Below are 21,689 nucleotides of genomic sequence, written 5' to 3' on the forward strand. Positions count from 1 at the left end.
GTGCCCGCGAGTTTGAGCTTCCAAAATGCTTTAAAGGGCTCTAAACGATCCCAGCTGAGGAAGAAGGGTCTCATCTAGCAAAACAGTCAATTATTTTCTTTTAAAAATGGTAAATTTATATACTTTTTAACTTCAAATGCTCTGTGTTTTTTGGTTTTCCATCTCATTTTCTCCTCCAACTTCAACATCGCCCTACATCGCTGTTTTACGCTTTTTTGTAAAAGGCGTTTGATCTTCTTTGCATGTTCACTTTGTAAACACTGGGTCGATACTTCTGAATTTTGAACTTCTGCATTTGAAATTAAAAAGTACATAAATTGTAATTGTTTTTAGAGAATAACCATTGTTTATCTAGATAAGAGCCTTCTTCCTCGGCTGGGATCATTTAGAGGCCTTTGAAGCTGCTAGAAGTCCACTATATGGAGAGAAATCCTGAAATGTTTTCCTCAAAAACCATAATTTCTTTACGACTGAAGATAGAAAGACATGAACATCTTTGATGATGGGGGTGAGTAAATTATCTGCACATTTTTGTTCTAGAAGTGAACTTCTCCTTTAACAATAGAATAGAACAGGAAACTGCATGGTAACTAAAACTGCAACTTTGCAATATAATAGAATAATGGTAAATATCTAAAACGTTATAATAGAATAGAAAAGAATATGACGATGGCTTGAGCTTGGGATAGTACACCCAAAAATCAAAATTCTGTCATAATTTACCCACCCTCAAACCTGTATGAGTTTCTTTCTTCTGTTGAATACAAAAGAAGATGTTTTGAAGAAATATCATTGCTGTGATTCGGCCGTAGGTAATCACAGCATGCTGATATACAGCCATGTCTCAAGTGCATTTCTTCAACAGTTTGACAGCACGAGTGTGTAAATACAACGGAGTGTCCTTAAAAGCCCTCTTTTGTGCAAAATACTTCCTTACCTCAAATTCAAATCTCAGTTTGACAGTTGAACAGCTGAGCCCAAGCCTCAAGCCTTACTAATTCGAAAAAAGTTACTTTAAAATTAGTAACGAAGGAATGTTGAGTTGCTTCATTAAAGGGTTATGACACCCCCCTGTTTCAGCACTGGCTACTCTCACCACAGTTTTGAAAAATGCTGCAGAAGTGGGCGTGGCACGCTCACAGCGCTGCGTGGAGGAGAGGGGAGATCGGGGAGAGAGACCACACAGACAACTTTGGGTTCAGACAGTTTCATTTCGCTCCCCACGAGTTTAAAACACAAATAAATGTACATTCTTTTGCACTATGCATCGAAAACCTATATATGAACACACTGTTGAACCACTAATAACTGTTAAGGTTTATTTTGGCGCGTTTATATAAGCCTTTTGATGGGTTGCGTCAAAGAAAAACCGCTTACACTTACTTTGTGAATGAATCGCATGTGCTGGACTCTTTCACTCTTTCATTCATGAACGTTCCTCTCAATTAATTAATGTAAGCGACCTCAGAGACATAGAGAAACAAACGGCTCTGGGCGATCTCATAGACTGAGACTGAAGCGTCTGCCACAGCAAATCAGCAAACGCTGTCCTGAATAATTAAGCGAATCGACTTCTCATAGGATAAGAACACGCAGCGGCATGAATATTTATGAGACACCGACGCGTCATCGATGTACTATAGTCCATCGCCGCGTCACAAAAGCTGACGTCAGGACGATGTAGATTTTAAACCCGGAAGATGAAAATAGCGCAAAAAAAACTCAAAATTAACCAGTTATCTCTAACAATTAATATTAGCAGATGCCAACATTGCTTTCTATGATGTGCAACACAAACACTTCTGCTAAAATCTCAGAAAAAGTTGCCTGGGGTTTCATAACCCTTTAAAAGCTTTTTGTATTACTGCAGTAAAAGCTCACTCTGTTATGTAGAGTATTATGAGAGAGAGATGGACTGAACGTACCTGCATCTGATACAGCATTCATTATTCAGATCGGTCTCGTCTCGTACCCACAAACATTAGTTTGAATGTCTGCTGAGGAAAGCGCTATCTTTATCGTAACATTAGTATCCTTTCGTCTGTTTACGGTGATTTTGCTGCTCAGTGAGTTTGTTTGCTGCATCAAGCTGTTGTTTAAACTAAACTAATAACTAAAACTAATAACTTCCGCTTAAAGCCTTTATAACATTTCAGTGTAAAAGTCTTTACCAAAGTCCCTTCTTTACTGCTGACTCACTCATAAAAACAGTCTTTAGTTAAATTTACCCAAAACGAATTACAATCAAAGCATTTTTTTTTCAAATGTTCTTTATTAACAAATTACATATTTGAGCTATAAACAAATACTTTCTCACCGGAAACCTCTTAAAACTACATTTTGTGACACAAAAACAGTAATATTTATAAAATTATACTGGATTTGGGTGTCCACCATGACACTCGCTGTAAGAAGTACTGCAAGCGCAGTGATACAATTACAAACTGTGAAACGGCTGTTGGAGTTCTGATATCTCTCTAATATCGCACTCCTATCAGCCAATCAGATTCAAGGACCAAAAAGAACTGTTGTATAAATTGTAATATTAGCGTTGTTTTATTTTTGTACCACAATTCCGTTGACTCCTCAGAGGAAACACCCCTGAATTATCCCTTTAAATCAGAATCAGTAAAACTGCCTAGTCACTTGTAGCAACAGCAGCTGTTTAGTGAAATGTCATTGCTTTAGCAATAATGCTAAAGAATTCAAATTAACGCTCTTTTTGCTTCTGACGTTCATTAGTATTCCCCAGGTGACTGCAGATTTAAGATAAACGCCCCTGACAGGCTGATGGATGGTGTCTTTTTTTCTTAAGAGGTCTCCCTCAACACAGGAAAAAGGTAATGGTGTATGGAGCAGCCCGCAGCACTTACTGAAATGGATCATTTTCTTTTGTTTCAGCTCTGTAATGACTGCATGCAGGACAAACAGAGATCAGCTCTATTAAACAACCTCAAGACCTTTTAGGAAGGTGTTCTGCATGAACCTCTGAAACACAGCGATAGGCATCAGCCACAGCAGACGCCGAAATGTTCTGCGTCTTTGTCCTGAAACTGGTGGCTTACTGGATATCTCAGATCTGTATGTTTAAAAGAACAAGAACGGGTAAATTCCCTGCAGCTTTACCTGGCTCCTCCAGGAGCTCTTTATATCAGCTCACAGGGGACAAACCGAAGATATTGGGATTTTTCTGTTGTCTGCAACATTAGCGGAGATTGCGTGTAATAAGGCCTTGGATGGCTCTGACAATCAGGCCCTGATTGCTTTGGCTGGTCATAAGAGTGCCAGCGCTGTTTGATGTGCTGACCAAAAAGGCCAGAGCTGCTCTCTGATGCCTTGCCTCATCACGATATGAGCGTTTAGCAATGTAGAAGTAATGGGGAACTCTTGTCTACCAGCCCTCTGAAAGATAGAACCCAAGTAACAAAAACCACAACAGGAAAAAGTGACTTCTATATCATCTTTAGCTATGTCTTTATGTTGCTGTTAAAGGCATACAAGCATGCCTTCTAAGAAACTGTTTGAGAGAAAGATCTTATTGGTGAATACAACTAATTAGAAGTGTCAGGCTATATAGAGAAAATGTTTCTATCCACAAGGAAAATCCAGGATCTTGGCCAAAACGCAATGCCACACAAAGAGCTTGGGAAAAAAATAAATGCGTAACTGAAAACAGATATTTGTCTCTGTGGCATCAATCAAAGGGTCTGCGCTTATCCATGAGAAAACAATAGAATTCTATAAAATTTCACTGTACCATTTTACATTATTTGTTATTTTTCCATTTAAAAAAATGTATCACCAAATGTTGAAATAAGGAATAGTTCTCCCAAAAACTGAAAATTTGCTCAAAGTTTACTCACCCTCAGGCAATCCAAGATGTAGAAGAGTTTGTTTATTCATCAGAACAGATTTGGAGAAATTTAGCATTACATCACTTGAAATGAAAAGCTACAAGATTTTTTCCACTGGATAAAAGGATAGAGGACTCATATTTTAGCAGGAACAGTTTGTTAAAAGTTGAAACTGTCGATTTCACTTTTCAAGACATTAAATAATGGACTGTGTGGATTTTTTTTTTTTTTTTTTTTTTTTATCAGCTGTTTGGACAAACAACAATTAGCCTAATAAATGTCATGTCATTATAATTTTTTAGCAATTGCCCTGTTGAAAAAACAGCCAAAACCAGCCTAGGTTGGTTGGCTGGTCTTAGCTGGTTTAGGCTGAAAGTATCTGGTTTTAGCTGGTCTCCCAGGCTGGTTTTAGCTGGTGGTCAAAACCCCTCTAAAACCAGCCTGCTGACCAGCTATGACCAGCTAAAACCAGCCAACCAGCCTAGGCTGGTTTTAGCTGTTTTTTTTTCAGCAGGGTGTGGACTATATGTAGGGTTGGGTACCGAACTCTGTACTTTTAAGGGTAGATACCGACCGAACTGCGCCGGTACTACTGAGTACCGATTTAGATGAAATCAATTGGTGCCAAATTTCGGTACTACGTTACAGAGAGAGACACCCTGTGACGTGGACTACAAAACCAGTCTTAAGTAGCACGGGTATATTTGTAGCAATAACCAGAAAAAAATCCAACTGTATGGGTCAAAATTATCGATTTTTCTTTTATGCCAAAAAGTCATCAGGATATTAAGTAAAGATCATGTTCCATGAAGATATTTTGTACATTTCCTATCATAAATGCATCAAAACTTAATTTCTGATTAGTAATGCTAATTTCTAAGGACTTCACTTGGACAACTTTGAAGGCGATTTTCTTAATATATAGATTTTTTTGCACCCTCCGATTCCAGATTTTCAAATAGTTGTATCTCGGCCAAATAATGTCCTATCCTAACAAACCATACATCAATGGAAAACGTATTTATTCAGCTTTGAATGATGTATAAATCTCAAAAAAAAAAAAAAAAAAAATCTAAAACAATTGACCCATATGACTGGTTTTGTGGTCCAGGGTCGCATTTACAAGCTCTTTCAATAGAAAGTTGCAGTAAAATGTAGAGTTTTACAGTGCAAAGTGAATGTCTTCTCATGGGCTCCCGAGTGTCTATGGTTTCCAAGAGGAATGTGTACAAGAAGAAGGAACGGCCCCTCAAACAACATAATTCTTTTTTAAAGGGCACATCTCTTAGAATCACGAGGAAATGTATGTGTGCCAGTCTCAGTCCGGTTTACTTGAGTATCTAACATATTCAGACTATAAATCTTTGAGAAAGTGTTTGCATCTTTGTGTGTGTTGATGGATTGTGAAAGCTTTAGACTGCACCTTTTTTAAATCAAGTGTCTCTCAAGCTATTTTGTTGTGTTTGAAACAGACATGTCCTCACTCTCTGCTGACCACTAATTTACAACCACATAAATGATGCTTGTAACGTTTAATCAAGCACAAAATAACTGCATTTAAAAAATCTCACCCCATATATTTTGTAAGGATCCACTATTATCACTGATTAACACATAGGCTTTTTCTGACATATGTAACTATAGAGAAGTTGTCCTGGGTGAATGGATTTAGTCATTAGTCATGTTCTTGACATCATAGAGCATAATATGCTATTACCTTGTATTGCATAATTGCATGTTAGTATAGGAGCCAAACCAGGTAGACATTACGATAACAGCTTTAATTGGATGTCTGGTGCCCCTGACTGCCCTGATTACCACTGAATAACAGATGTGAGTGTAGGGGAATGAGGTAAGCTGTGCTACTTTTTACATACGTTCTCCTCTAGACAAGGAGAAAGCTGCCATGTCAAGGGAAAAGCTGTATTATATGTGAATCGTTTTCATTTAAAATACAAAAATAACATAAATGAGTTGTTTATGCCAAAACTATCCAAAGTGTAATTTGGCTGCACATATTTGCCTTTTCTTACATTCCCAAACCAATTCAAAAACACAGTTACAGAAGAACATTGGTTTTTATAAACATAAAAAAAGTTATGTAACATTATGTTTCATGACAACAAATTTAGAATACAAATTTACAAACGAGTTTTATTTGACTCATGGAACAAACTGAGGCACTATTTTTCCACATTCTCACCAATGAGGTTCAAGGGAAATATGAAATGTTGATCCCTGTTTGCAGTTTCTCCAACCGTGTGTGTCAATATATCATTTTGTGGGAAAAATCCTTGATTGTTTTCTTTGAAAGTTGATTATTTTCTTTGAAAGGTAGGACTCTCTTCATCTGCTTGTTTTTTGGTACTTCAAAGTTATTTGGATCCAGTTTCAAGTCTTTTCAACAACACCCTTGTAATAGTATCACCTGTGTTTGGATGAAAAGCTTACCCTCACTGTTAGTTATAAGTCACTGACACATTTAACCCAGATGCAACTTTGACACACTTTACTCCATTTTGTGAAAAAAAAAAAAATCATATACTGTTGAAGTCAAAAGAATCTGCAAAATGTTAATTATTTTACCAAAATAGGAGGGATTGTACAACGTGCATGTTATTAGTAATGGCCTGAATAAGAGGTTTCACATAAAAGATGTTTACATATAGTCCAAAAGAGAAAATAATAGTTGAAATTATGAAAAATGACCCTGTTCAAAAGTTTACATACACTTGTTACTTAATACTGTGTTGTTACCTAAATGATCCACAGCTGTGTTTTTTGTTTAGTGAGTTGTTCATGAGTCCCTTGTTTGTCCTGAACAGTTATAGTGCCCGCTGTTCTTCAGAAAGTCACACAAATTATTTGGTTTTTAGCATTTTTGTGTATTGGAACCCTTTCCAACAACTGTATGATTTTTAGATCCATCCTTTCACACTGAGGACAACTGAGGGACTTATATACATCTATTACAGAAGGTTCAAACACTCACTAATGCTTCAGAAGGAAACACAATGCACTAAGAGGAGTGAAAACTTTTTGAATTTGACGACCAGGGTAAATTTAACTTATTTTGTCTTCTGGGAAACATAAGTATCATCTGCAGCTTCTGACGGGCAGTACTAAATGAAAAAGTATGATATGTAGACAAAATAAGAAAAATGTACACATCCTAATTCTGTTCAAAAGTTTACACTCCTGACTCTTAATGCATCGTTGTTCATTCTAGAGCATCAGTGAGTGTTTGAATCTTCTGTAATAGTAGCATATGAGTCCCTCAGTTGTCCTCAGTTGATCCTAAAATAATACAGTCATTGTTGGAAAATTCTAAATTCTGAAAAATCAAAGAATTTGTGGGACCTGAAGGATTTTTCTGAAGAATAGCTGGCAGTTTAACTGTTCAGGACAAACAAGGACTCATGAACAACTATCACTAAAAAACAAAACAAAAAAAAACAAAGCTATGGATCATCATTCAGGTAACAACACAGTATTAAGAATCAATTGTATGTAAATTTTTGAACAGGGTAAATGGTGTGTATTAACGGAAAGGCGTCAATACACACCATTTTTCAAGTTTATGTCCACCCACGTTAATCTACTCTCCTGTCTGGACAAAAATGGCAGATTGGGCATTATGATTGGTCAGATCGCCTGTCAGTCAAACTTCCTATGAAGTGTCAATTGTTTTAGCAACTGTTTGCTTGCACATAAATATTGTATTCTGTGTTTAAATATTAGTTAAAAAAAATTGCATGTGCGGACAAGAATAGCATGTAAGACAACCATTTTTAACAACCATCCGGTTTGTAAATGGTTTATAGTTTTCCACCAGTTCTAAGTTCAGCCGTTCGCAGCTTTCTTTCCAGTTGATATTAATTTTACATTTCACACTTTATGGCCATTTTACGCAGACTAATTCTGCAACAGCTGCACCATTAACTGTTCAATCGCTCATGCCGTTCGGTGCAATAAAAAGAGCTGTGAGGCGAGACGCGCCGCGGGCTTGCGGTGAGGGTGACACACGGGAAGACCCGCTGTGGACTGCCGGAGTGGCATTCAACGCTCCCAGGCTTGTTTCTGGCTGGCTGCTTTTCCAAAGCCCAGCTCTCCCAGCAGGTGATATGGGTAGCTACTGTTTATTAAGCTGTTTTGTGGGCAGTAAAATGCAAGAAGTGGCCTATTAGGCCTTGTCTATGTCTGACAGACTGTGGCCAAGCAGTTCACTAATTACTGCTTATAAACGCTTTAATTTCATTACTTATCGCTGAGCACAGCAAAAAGGAAAGACATTATTTGTTCAAATCGACCAATACCAGTCATGTAAATCACAGTTTACTCTCCTTCCATTTGTCCAATTAGGCTCTCCTGGCTGGTACTCAAATGACAGCCTCAGACGTACGTTTGCCTACTAAGCTGTCTTAACTTGCTAAAATAAATGAAAGTCTGACCTTTTCTTTCATAAGCTTTCTTTCTCATGATGTGCTGAGACACCGTCTATTATTTCTAGTAGCCTGAATGCATGAGAACAGCCAGCTGACATGCTAATACCATGTGTATGCCTTTAGACCCATTCAAACATGTTTTCCTCAAAACACAGAACACCCAGAAGGTCGCTTATCATATAATTTAGGAATTATAACTCATTTAATTTTGTCTGGGTTTAAGTGATTTCACGTAATTGTTTATGATTATAGCACAATAGCACATTACTATTAATCAGAAGCAAATGTTGTGGTTATTTAAGGGTTAGACATCAGCAAATCTCCACTACCCACAGGGTTTCATATGGCATATTATATTCCAATAATTACTGCTGAAGTGTGAGGAACTTAATCTCCTCTGTGCCAGACCGTTCTGGGTTGACTGAAAGCAGATCATGCTTCAAACTGGTTTCCTTTCATTTTTGTATTTATTGGGTTGTGGTTCAAACCATAACCACACTTTTTTTGACAGACAGTCATATCAGCCACATGTTAAGATGTAGAAGGGAATTCATGAGATTAATCATAATTATTTTGTTACAATTGACTGTCATAGTTATTAGTGGTATAAAATATCACATTTAATATTTTTCCCACACAGTATAACTGGGCCTTCATACATTAAGTTACAGTGCCTTGCAAAAGTATTCATACCCCTTCATTTTTTTCACGTTTTGTTATGTTGCAGCCTTATGCTTTAAATTACTTTTTTCCACATCAATCTACACTCCATACATCATAATTACAAAGCAGCAACTTTGCAAGTTTATTAGAAACAAAAAACTGAAATGATTCCATTGCATAAGTATTCGTACCCTTTTCTGGGACACTTGAAATTTAACTCAGGAGCACTTATATCGCTTGTAGATGTTATTACGAGTTAAACTGTGGCAAATTTAGTTGAATGAGTATGATTTGAAAAGGCACACACCTCTCAGAAAAGGGTCTAACAGGTGAAAATGCACATCGGAGCAAAAACCAAGCCCACAGGTCTGTGGAAGAGGTCAGAAAAAATGTCTGCTGCACTTAAGGATCACAGAAGCATGTAGTCTCCGTTATCCATAATGGAAGACACTTGGAACAACTAGGACTCTTCCTAGAGCTGGCCTCCTAGCCAAACTGAGCAATTGATAGAGAAGGGGCTTGGTTATACTGGTGACTAAGAAGCTGATGTTCATTCTAGTTGAGCTCCATGATCATTTATGCAGATGGAAGAAACTTACAGAAGTTACTACAGAAGTAACTTACTCTCCTCAGTAAAGACACATGAAAACCCACTTGGAATTTGCAAAAAAAAAGCACCTAAAGGACCCTCAGACTGTGAGAAACAAGTTTCTCTGATCTGATGAACCTCAATTCCAAGCATCATGTTTGAAGGTAACCAAGCACTGCTCATCACCTGCAGAGTATAATCCCAAAAGTAAAGTGTGCGGGAGGCAGTAATGCTGTGAAGCTGTTTTTTCAGTGGCAGGGACTAAGGGACTCGTCAGAGTAAAAGGAAAGCTCAGTGCACCAAAATATTGAGATACCCTTAATCAAACCCAGTATAGAACATTCAGAACCTCAGCCCAACCAGAGGCTTTTGAACGCAATCAAATATTTCTGGAGAAACCTGAAAATGTCTGCCAGACCCCTTCCAAGCTGACAGAGCTTGAGAGGTGAAATGGTGAGGTGAAGAATGGCAGATAATTGCCAAACGCAGATGTGCAAAGCTTGTCGCATCATACCCAAAAAGGCTATAAAGGTGCTTTAATTAAGTACTGGCAGTACTTAAGGCAGTTTAACAACAAAACGTGAAAAAAAATGAATGAATACTTTCGCAAGGCACTGTATATTGATTGAGTTATCACATAATATTAATAGCTATTGGATTTCTCTGCATACGCAAGATGGTGCCAGTTGCGTTTGTATGAAATATGGATACGAAAGATGTAAATGTAGCACCGGTTTACATTTTTGAACTGATATGGACAACAGCGAATGTTACGAAATCACGCACACCGCGATTAACCAATCAGAGTCAAGTTATAGAGTGGCATAATAAGAACTTCATAATGCAATTGACCCTTCGCAAAAACCCACCCTGCTTAGTTATTGTTGCTATGTCCGACAAACAATGCCGCTCTCACAGTATACATCATGTTACTCTTTAATGTGTCATGACAGGTCGCTGTATTGCCTTATTACATCAATCGACATTTTACTAATAAGAAAAGACTGATTGTCTTTTCTTATTTACTTAAAGCATGAAATAAACATGAATGAACATCAGAACATATTTTAACACACAATTTAAGTCTAAAGTTTAAGTCCACAGCGAGTTAATCTACTCTCCAGTCTGATTTGTTTGTCGGACAAAATGACGGATTCTGCGTTATGATTGGTCAGTCAAGCTGTTTGCGAAGGGCAAATTCCTGAACACGTAATTGGCTGCCAGTGGAATTTATTTGTGTGTGGTAAAAGCACAACATAAAGTGAGTTTCTTGATAATACAATAAGACTATGCATAGAAAGAAATTTGTGCCGGAAAGTGCAACGATGACGTTAAAATACTTATGTGACAGCCCTTATTTAGTGTCTGGTTAAACTACAGTGTTGGTGATTAGTGCTGCAGATTTGTTCTGGTTTGATATGCCATAAACCCTAAAACAACTGTAGTGAATTCACTCTGTAATATGGTGATTAGTTAAACCAAAAAAGACAAACCCATGTCCAGATTTCCAAATACAGAATGTCATATAAAAGTATGAAACCTTGAAGAGATCCACACAAAGATTTTTACAGACAGGAAGGAAGGACATAACAATGGAAGTAAAGGAAGAGCCAAATTAAACACTTGTCTGGTGCAGTTGGATTTTGCTATGGTTACCGCTTGGTAACGGTTCCAATGGCTTTGGGACCATATCCACAAAAATGAGAGCTTTATAAGCAAAAGAGAAACTGTACACAGTATGTTCTGACTAAGCCCAGACGATAAGCTTGTTTCTTTATGAAAATCTGTTTAGAGCAGCATCTCAGTGGTGGAGGTTCTTCATTATTAAAAACTTTCTCCCAGGTGAGCTCATGGCTTCAAATGGTCATGACTCAAACACAACACTTCAGGCATTGGCATTTAAATGATGTCAGCTTCATCTGAGCATCGGGCGGACTTCATTGCTTCTGGGTTGCCTGTCTAATAGCCTCTTTAGCAGAAATAATTGCAATATAAATAGGCTGCGCTGATGAAATACATACTTTTGCATTTAAAGGTGTTTCTTTTAAAGCCTTCATAAAAGCATCCAGAGCTTGGCACTCTGTTTAAGTATGTGTCAAACTCTTTGTTGCCAGTATTGCAGAGCCAGACTCAGAGACGTGCAAAGCAGAATTGGGTTGCATAGGAACTGAATTCCTCCCACGGACTCATGTGGTGAAAATTTGAAAAAGCGTTTAGTTGTGTGGGTTGGAGAGCGTGTCTTTTTGATGTTTTGCTCTTTGTCTTGTGTTTTGCAGCATTTCAAAACGGGAACACTGTGTATACGCTAGCGATAGATGCAGTTCAGTTGTCTACTATAACCTTTTTTTAAATTTGTTTTCTCCAAATGTACAAGTTCACCACAAGAACAGTGACTCATGTGTAGGGTTTCATTATTCGAGGTTTATCGCTATTGCTCTCATTCGGGCACATATGAGATTTTAGATGTTCATTATGAGCTACCGACCTTGTGATCAAATGAGGGGGCAGCTGAGGGCAGCTCTGCACTGAAGGCATTTTCTTTCAACTGTTTGAGCCCATTACCCTGTCCTCAACACAACCCTGTGCAAGCATTTGCATCAAGCCTTAATCCAATGTTTGCTGCACCAGAAGCTAAGAGTGCTTCAAATAGCACCTCTTTTCTGCTGTTATCTTTTTGGGCTTGGATCATTAGCTTAGCATTCACCCTAAACATTTTATTGTGCTTTTTACCGGTTGTAGCTCTTGAACATTGCGGGAATTGCAGATTAAAAGCAAAAAACTAACCGGGATATCAAAGTCCGCTCCGCTTAGCTCGATGTTGTGCCATGTCCAAGCTCCTACTAAGAGCAGCCCGTTCTGCTGTGAGCTGATTGCTAATTAGCACCCTGTTCGTTTTGTTTGTTGTTTTTGCTTGGCATGGTTACTGAGTTCTTTCTGCTTTGACTATGCAGAAACCTTTCCCAAATTCTCTTGTTTGGTAGCACCTACATGTTTGCCCGCTAACAACCGCAGTCTGAATGTATAACATTTTTGCATCCTTTCCATTTGGTGTAGTATTAAAGGATTTTTTTTGGACATGGGGCTTCCAGGAACTGATGAGTTTAACAACCTGAGGCACCTTTTTGTTGGCTTGGACAAAACCAGTCCAGACTCTATATTGTGAAGTAATTCCATTCATACCTGATTTTCTTTTTCATTTCCTGAGTGATGCATATCTTTTTATCAATCTCTTTTTCTTGTTACCTATCTTTAATTTAGAAGCCCCTCATTTGTGTGTGAAGACAGAGCAAGTTACTTCTGGTATGAAACAGTCCCTGCTTTCGAATTTTGTCATTTTTGTAAGGAATTCAAACAATAAATACATTTTGTGGCTCTTTACTGTGTCATGACAGATCACTGTAGCTCCTTAGTTCAAGCGGTACGTGAACCGATCATCTCTTCATCTTTACTAGTTACAGAATGAAATACTGTAAACATGAATAAACATCCGAAGTGGTCTTGTTTCAACCATGGAAAGACATCAATACATACAGTACCATTTTTCAAGTTCAAGTGCACCAACGTTAATCTACTCTCATGTCTGGTTTGTCGGACAAAATGGCAGATTAGACGTTATGATTGGTCAGATCAAACTCCTGGCAAAGGGTCAAATAAGTAAAAGAGATAAATAGATAAATTATTTGTTTTTGGTTGTTCTCTATGAACATTAATTATGTTTGTGCAAGGCCTTTAAATATATTTTAAAAACTCCGCAGACACCTTGTTTATATTGCGAAGATTTAGAAGAAGTTTGAATATTTCTCTCGTTTCTCTCTCTAAGCTTTAGAGTTCAGTTAAGGAAGCTTTTAGTTAAGAAAGCCCTTTCCTGCCACTAAATAAAATATATATATAAAGCTAATTTCGACTTTTTATCTCACAGTTCTGACTTTTTTCTTCACAATTGCAAGTTTACATCTCACAGAATTAAAATATAAACTCGCAATTTCAGATAAAGTCACAATTCTTAGAAATAAAGTCAGAATTGCAAGATAAAAAAACTGCAAGAAAAACATGAATTATGAGATGTAAAGTCACAATTTTGACTTCATTTCTCAGAATTGTGTTATATAAACTCACAATTGTAAGTTATAGAGTCATAAACTCAGAATGTTTGTGATATAAAATTGCTGTTTTGAGAAATAGTCAAAATTGCAAGATGTAAACTTGCAATTAAAAAAAAAGTCAGAATTGCAAGATTTAAACTCATATTTGTGAGTAAATAGTCAGAATTAAAACTTTATATATCACAATTTTGACTTTATGACTCGCAATTGCAAAAATAATAAACAGAATTCTGATTTTATATCTGACAATTCTGACTTTATAACTCGCAATTGCAAGAAAAAAAAATCTGAATTGCACTTTATATCTCGCAATTCTGACTTTATATCTCTTAATTCTGACTTTATAACTTGTAATTGCAAGTTTGTATCTCAATTCAGGTCCGAATTGAAATTTTATTCCCCGGTTTCACAGACAAGACTTAAACCTAGTCCTAGACTAAAATGTAAGTAATGTAACCAATCAGCGTCAGGGGTTTGGTGTTGTGGACTTTCCTACTGGTGCAGAGATGTGAGGGAGGCGGAGCGAAAGTCCACAACACCAAACCCCTGACGCTGATTGGTTGGAACACTGTTTGTTTATGTGTGGAAAGGTTGGTAGTGCCGATTGTTTTTTTGGCATATCTCAGACCCTAGGCTGACCAGAGAGACGCGGTTTTTTCACAGACAATTTATGGGGCAGGCAGCGAGCGGATCGTGATGAAAGGTCAGCTGAATTTGACACTTTATGTTTTAGGCTAGAAATCGCTGATACAACCTTTAATCTAAACCCTGTCCGTGGAACCGGGCCTATATCTCACAATTCTGACTTTATAACTTCTGAGAAAAACATCAGAAATGGGAGATGTAAACTCGCAATTGTTAGAAAAAAAGGCAGAATTGTGATAGAAAAATCTGAAATTACCTTCTTCTTTTTTTTTATTCAGTAGGGGAAACGGGCTTCCATCACAAGCAGCTCATGATTTCAAGTATTTAAACTACAGTCAATTGCTTTTAAAAAAGTGAGAGTACACTACAAGCTTTTAACAAAAAGTAGCTCAAACTACATTTAAATGAATTGATTCAAGTTCCATCTTAGATTTGAATCAGTTAATCATTTCTTTTTGATTCAGTTCATTTACATGTTCAAATGATCTGATTCACTAAAGCAAAGCAGGCTTGCCAGTGCTACATATAAGAGCATTCTAGCTTGATTTTTGAGACGTGATAAGTACACTCAAAAATAACAGGCAAGTTTGTTTAGAGAGCAGCTTCTGAATCAGGAAAAGGGGAAGTTTTTCCTCTCAGGGGAGCAATCTTTGCCTAAAGATGGTCTGTCCTGATTCTAGAATCTGTAAATTTGAAGAGGAGCAATGTGATCTGCAGATGGAGCAAATGTGCACCTGTGTACAGAAACAGTTTGGATGTGAGATTACGCAGATGTTTAGAAGACAGCCTAGGAAAGCTGCAATTCCTCACAAGCTTAGCAAGCTGCAGTGTTACATAAATGAGGAAACCCTCTTTCAGGGGAATTGCAACCATCCTCAGTGTTCAAACAGCCATTCGTCAAAGCCATTTTATATTACAGTGCACATTTTGGTATATAATCAAACGCACAGTCAACGTTGTCTGTTTTTACAATCACAGCGGTTTGAGAACCTTGCATGCGCTAGCAGGGAAAATTAAACAAGAACAGTTTAGGAAGTTTGTGGATATGCTCTTACGTTTGTTTGTTGAAAGTGTCTATAGCAGTTAAACGAGCGCTATGTCATCCTCCCCTAGTACTATTATTTATTTATTTATTTATTTTTGGTCTTAGCAGCTCGCATACGCCTGAGGAACACACGTTTCTGCTGATTTCAGAGTTCCTCGGCATCTGAGAGCCACTACTGCCTTGGCAAGTGTGCAGCCAGCAAAAGCTAACATACAAAGGCTCGTTTTTAACAAGGTTATTAGCTGCTTTAGCATTCCTGATGCGATTGTAAACATGCTTGTGAATTTTTCTGGAGATGGAGAGCCAATGCAGTGGAGGTACGATCAAGAGCCGTATAGCTTAGGAGGAAAACCCAAAAGTGTATAGATTCTCACAGAGCTCAAATGTCTTGAACAGCAGTAGTGTGGCATGCCAGGTTACAAGAATAACATTATTCTGAATCCTGAAGTTTCCACAAATAAGAGAAAAGATCCCTCATGTGTGCATGGTCTACATTTTGAGTACATGTCTCTATATTTTAAAAATATTCAAATAACATGCATTTGCATAACAAATTTATCTATGTTCAGAATACAATACTACCAACAAAGCTATTAACAAAATCTTTTCATAAATATGCTTATTTTGCATTTTTGTTTCCCTAAAATAAAACAATTAAATATGAATATAAATGATTTAATTAATATAAATAAAAAATAAATGTAAAAAAATCAAATAATTCATTAAAATGAAGGAAAATGTTTTTGGTTTAGTCTATCTAAATGCTCAATAAAAAAAAAGTTTACATATACCTTGCAGATTCTGAAAAATGTTAATTATTTGACCAAAATAATCATTGGGGATCATACAAAATGCATGTTATTTTTTATTTAGTACTGACCTGAATATGATATTTCACATAAAAGATGTTTAGTCCACAAGAGAAAATAATAGTTGAATTTATAAAAATGACCCTGTTCAAAAGTTTACATACACTTGATTCTTAATACTTTTTGTTTAATGATAGTTCAAGAGTTCCTTGTTTGTCCTGAACAGTTAAACTGCCTTCCGTTATCCTTCAGGTCCCACAAATTCTTTGGTTTTTCTGTATTTTTATGTATTTTAACCCTTTCAAACAATGACTGTGTGATTTTAAGTTCCATCTTTTCACACTAAGGACAACTAAGAGACTCATATGCAACTATTATAGAAGGTTCAAAAGTTCACTGATGCTTCAGAAGGAAACATGATGCATTAAGAATATTTTTTTTCTTATTTTGTCTAAATACTTAGAAGCTACAAGATACATGTTTCCCAGAAGACAAAAAAGTTACATTTATCCTGATCTTTGAATTCAAAAAGTTTTCAGTTTTCCTTCTGAAGCATCAGTGAGTGTTTGAACCTTCTGTAATAGTTGCATATGAGTCCCTCAGTTGTCCTCAGTGTGAAAAGATGAATCTCAAAATCATACAGTCATTGTTGGAAAGGGTTGGATCATTCAGGTAACAACACAGTATTAAAAATCAAGTGTATGTAAACTTTTGAACAGAGGGATTTTTATAAAATATCTTGTATGATCCATCTTATTTTTATTTTAATAATTAACATTGTGCAGATTCTGCAAGGTGTATGTAAACTTTTGTCTTCAACTGTATATACTTTTTTTTCTTTTCTTTTCTTTTCTTTTCTTTTTTTTTTTTTTGTGTAGCCTGCACAGATTGTCATTGCTAAGGGTTAATGCTGTTAATGGCATTTTATTGAGAGGTCTGCTTTGGCCTGACCCACTGACTCCTATAAATCCCCCCCTGTTGCAGATCCTCAGATGTTACACTATGTTCCTTCTCGCCTAGCAGCTGTTTAAGCACCTACAGCCCTCTAAAATTATAGCTATGGCAAATGCATATTGCCAAAAGAGCAGTGCTGAAAGTGATTCAGACTGCTGCATTCTTTGAATAGATGCTGGTTACAGTCAGGCGAATGAAATATATCTTATTCTCCATTCTTAGAATACTCCTGGCTTGATTTTCCCGATTTGGACCTCTCAGTGGAAAACCGGGGCGCATCTGGCTAAATTTAGAGTAATGACCATAGTCGACATATTGGATGTTTTGCCGTAAGTGAGAGCCGGTGTGGAAGTGAGGGGAAAAAACGCAGAGCGCCGTTTCGGGGTGAAGCATGGAAATATTTTGCTTATGCCAGTCAAGCCGCTATTGACTTTGGATGCGGGCTGCATAGTTTCTTCTCTCCTGACCTCTCCGTAACCGATGACAAGTCTCGTAATTTTAGCTCCGGTATGGACCCGACATGCCCTTCTCTCCAAACCCCATCCACCTCAATTAGATGTATCTTACAGAGTTCCAGAGAACTTTAAAGTCTCTTGTTGAGACACGCAGGAGCCGGCCACATTAAAGATTTAATGGCCTTGACACTTGGACGGGGGAGCCGACGAGCTAGCTCTATCAAAACAAAGGTGGCACTGGGTTACAGAGAGCTGAGTGGACAGTGGCAGGACCGCCGTATAATGCATCCCACATGGCCGACATCCTGCTCCAACAGCGACACATATGGCAGAACCTCATGTTCCTTAAAAAAGAGACACTGTATCTGTTCTTTCATCAAGGCCTTTGCTGATTCACTTTGGCCAGGCGCAGAGTTTGCTATCTGGAATATGCTGCATATATGCGTATGTCATGCAGTGTTGTTGCATTTTCCTGCTGCTCATGTTCTGGATTTGCACATCTTTCTTCCTAATTCTCTTCGTCTGCCTCATTTAATTTGCATGCATTCCAGTGCGTATCTGTCTGCTTTCTGAAGTCGTGCTCTGCTCTTGATAACTTCACTAAGATATCGGCTGCTATTCGCTGCGTCTGATATTTAGTGTTTGTGCTCATTTCCTGTCTTCCATTTCCATTCTGTCTGTGTTTTGAGTCAGACTGTTTCTTCCTCTGTCTGTGCTATTGAGGGAACAGAGTCTGTCATGCGCTCCTCTCTGACTTCAAATGTCTGCAAGACAGCTTTTAACAATAAGCGGTTTATGCGCCCTGAAATGAAGGAACATAAAATTATGGCTCTGTGTGTGCGTGTGTGTTGAGTGAGAGCAAAAGTATATAGATGAATTATGGCCTGTTGGAGAACTAAATTGCTTGCAAGCAATCAGCAGTCAGTATTTATATATACTAGATTTTTACATTTTCGGAAGAAGGTGGAAGCTGTGAACAGCTGTGGGTGGTTGTTATGGTGTTCTGAGTGTTTTTTAAGCTTGTTGCTTTGTGAGCGGTTCCTAGGGTGTTGCTAGGGATTTAAGGGTGAGTACCAGGACATTGCTGTGTGGTCACCAAGTTGTTCTAAATTATTTTTGGTGCAATGCTATTTATATGCAAGGTTCTTCTGGGTGGTTGCTAGGGCGTTGCTAGGGTGTTTGGTTGGTTGCCTGGGTATTTCTATGTAGTTGCGAAAGTGCTTTTACAGATGTTTAGTGCTATACAGTTTCAGAGGGTTCTGAAGTTGCTCATTGTTTTCCTAACATGTTGCTATGCAGTTGTTATGGTGTTCTAGTGGTTGCTAGGGTGTTGCTAGGGTGTTTAGGTGGTTGCCAGGGCATTGCTATGTAGTTGCTAAGGTGCTTTAACGGATTTTTCATGCTGTACAGTTTCAGAGGGTTCTGCAGGTGCTCAGTGTTTTAGTGTTTAACATTTTGTTGCGCGGCTGTTAGGGTGTTCTGAGTGGTTGCTATGGTGTTTCTAATGTGTTTAGGTGGTTGCCAGGGCATTGCCATGTGGTTGCTAAGGTGTTTTTACTGGTTTTTAGTGCTATACAGTTTCAGAGTGTTGTGCAGTTGCTCGTTGTTTTCTTACCATGTTGTTGTGTAGTTGTTATGGTGTTCTGGGTGGTTGCTTGGGTGTTTAGGTGGTTACCAAGGCATTGCTTTGTGGTTACTAATACTGGCGTTTAGTGCAATACAGTTTCAGAGTGTTCTGCAGTTGCTCAATGTTTTCTTAACATGCTATGCATTTGCTAGGATGCTCTGAGTGGTTGCTGTGGTGTTGCTAAGGTGTTTAGGTGGTTGCCAGAGCATTTCTATATGTTTTAGTTCTATACAGTTTTAGAGTGTTCTGCAGTTCCTCAGTGTTTTCTAAACATGTTGTTGTGTAGTTGTTAGGGTGTTCTGGGCGGTTGCTAGGGTGTTAAGATGGTTGCCAGGGAATTGTTATATAGTTGCTAAGGTGCTCTAACAGGTATTTAGTGCTATACAGTTTTAGAGTGTTCTGCAGTTGCTCAGTGTTTTCTTAACATGTTACTATGCGGTTGTTAGGGGGCTCTGAGTGGTTGCTAGGGCGTTACTAGGGTGTTTAGGTGGTTGCAAGGGTATCACTATGTGGTTGCTAAGGTGTTCTAACTGTTTTTAGTGCTATACAGTTTCAGAGTGTTCTGTAGTTGCTCAGTGTTTTCTTAACATATTGCTGTGCGGTTGTTAGCATGTTTTGAGTGGTTGCTAGGGCGTTGCTAGGGTATTTGAGTGGTTGCCAGGTAGTTTATATGTGGTTGCTAAGGTTTCTAACTGTTTTTAGTGCTATACAGTTTCAGAGTGTTCTGCAGTTGCTCAGTGTTTTCTTAACATATTGCTGTGCGGTTGTTAGCATGTTTTGAGTGGCTGCTAGGGCGTTGCTAGGGTATTTTAGTGGTTTCCAGGTAGTTTATATGTGGTTGCTAGGTGTTTTAACTGTTTTTAGTGCTACGCAGTTTCAGATTGTTCTGCAGTTGCTCAGTGTTTTCTTAACATATTGCTGTGCGGTTGTTAGCATGTTTTGAGTGGTTGCTAGGGCGTTGCTAGGGTATTTTAGTGGTTGCCAGGTAGTTTATATGTGGTTGCTAGGTGTTTTAACTGTTTTTAGTGCTACGCAGTTTCAGATTGTTCTACAGTTGCTCACTGTTTTCTTAACATATTGCTGTGCGGTTGTTAGCATGTTTTGAGTGGTTGCTAGAATGTTGTAAGGTGTTCTTACTGATATGTAACGCTATACAGTTATACAGTGTTTTCTGGGTGACTGCTAGGGTGTTTGGATGGTTGCCAGGGCATTGCTATGTGGATGCTAAGGTGTTCTTACTGATGTTTAGTGCTATCTAGTTTTAGGGTGTTCTGGGTGGCTGCTATTGGTGTTGCTTAGGTGGTTGCTAGGACATAGCTCTGTGGTTACTAAGGTGTTCTAAGTGTTTTTAGCACATTGCTAGGTGGTTTTCAAGGTGTTCCTGTGGGTGGTTGCCTGGCCAGTGCTTTATAGTTACTAAGGTTTTCTAAATGCATTGCTATATAGTTGTCAGGGTGTTCTGGGTGGCTGCTACAGTCTTTAATTGTTTACATTGCTTATGGTTTCCAAGGTGTTCTAAATGGTTTTAGCATGTTCTAGGTGGTTGCCAGGGACCTATGTGTTTGTAGCACATTGCTCTGCACTCTCCTCAGCAAGCCACATGATATTTTAGCAAGATACTTTAGCAGATCCTCTAATAACAGAGACCCTTCATACTGATGACTCTTGAATTTAATTGGAAAATAAATGAAATAAAGCAAAAATGAAGAAAACATTTTCTTGTAGTGCTCGCATATCAGAAACTCCTGCTGAAATTGCGAGCTTTAATACTTTGCGTTGTTTTCCATGGAAGGAAATGGCAAAGCCCAGGGTCACATGCCTCAGGTCTTCCTGCAGACTTCCTGTTGGTACTGCAGAGGCCTAACCTAGCAGGGCCTACGGGCAACATGAATTCCCTTTGAATAAACAGCGAGGGAGTGAAACAAGGTAATATATGAGGTGAGACTGAGTCTACTGACAGTGTCAGCTGCTGATGCAGTGAGAAATGAGAAAAGGGAGAGTTAAATCCTTTTGCTGACAGAGAGAGTCTATTAGTGCTGAGTTCCTCTGACTCCGTGCATGTTCTCCAGCTTATTAGACATGTTTGGGAGCTGCTCGTCCATGTTTAATAAAACCACAGCTTTTCTCTCAGCAGTCCGGGTCCATCCAGCAGTGGAAAATTTCAAAGAAAAATGCAATGAGGACGAATCCAATTTCTAACCGCACGGAAAGCTGAGACACCATTTGAGATTGGCAGCTCTCGCCATTGTAAAATTGGAAGCATCCTATTGTTTTGCTTTGCTTATGCTTATATAAACAGCAGGGAATGGGCAGATCTCTCAGGAAACATGACTGTGCATGATATCCACACTGCCTGGAGGTGCAACTCGGCCAGTCCGTGACTGTTGACCAGATACAAAGTATTGCACATTTTTCACACCCTGCATGTTTGATAGCCGGCATTCCACCGCTCTAGCTGAGCTCCAGGAAGAGCCGAACCATTTGCGTGAATCACATGTGA

This window comes from Garra rufa, chromosome 13, assembly GCF_049309525.1.
Source record: "Garra rufa chromosome 13, GarRuf1.0, whole genome shotgun sequence".
Classification (NCBI taxonomy): Eukaryota; Metazoa; Chordata; class Actinopteri; order Cypriniformes; family Cyprinidae; genus Garra; species Garra rufa.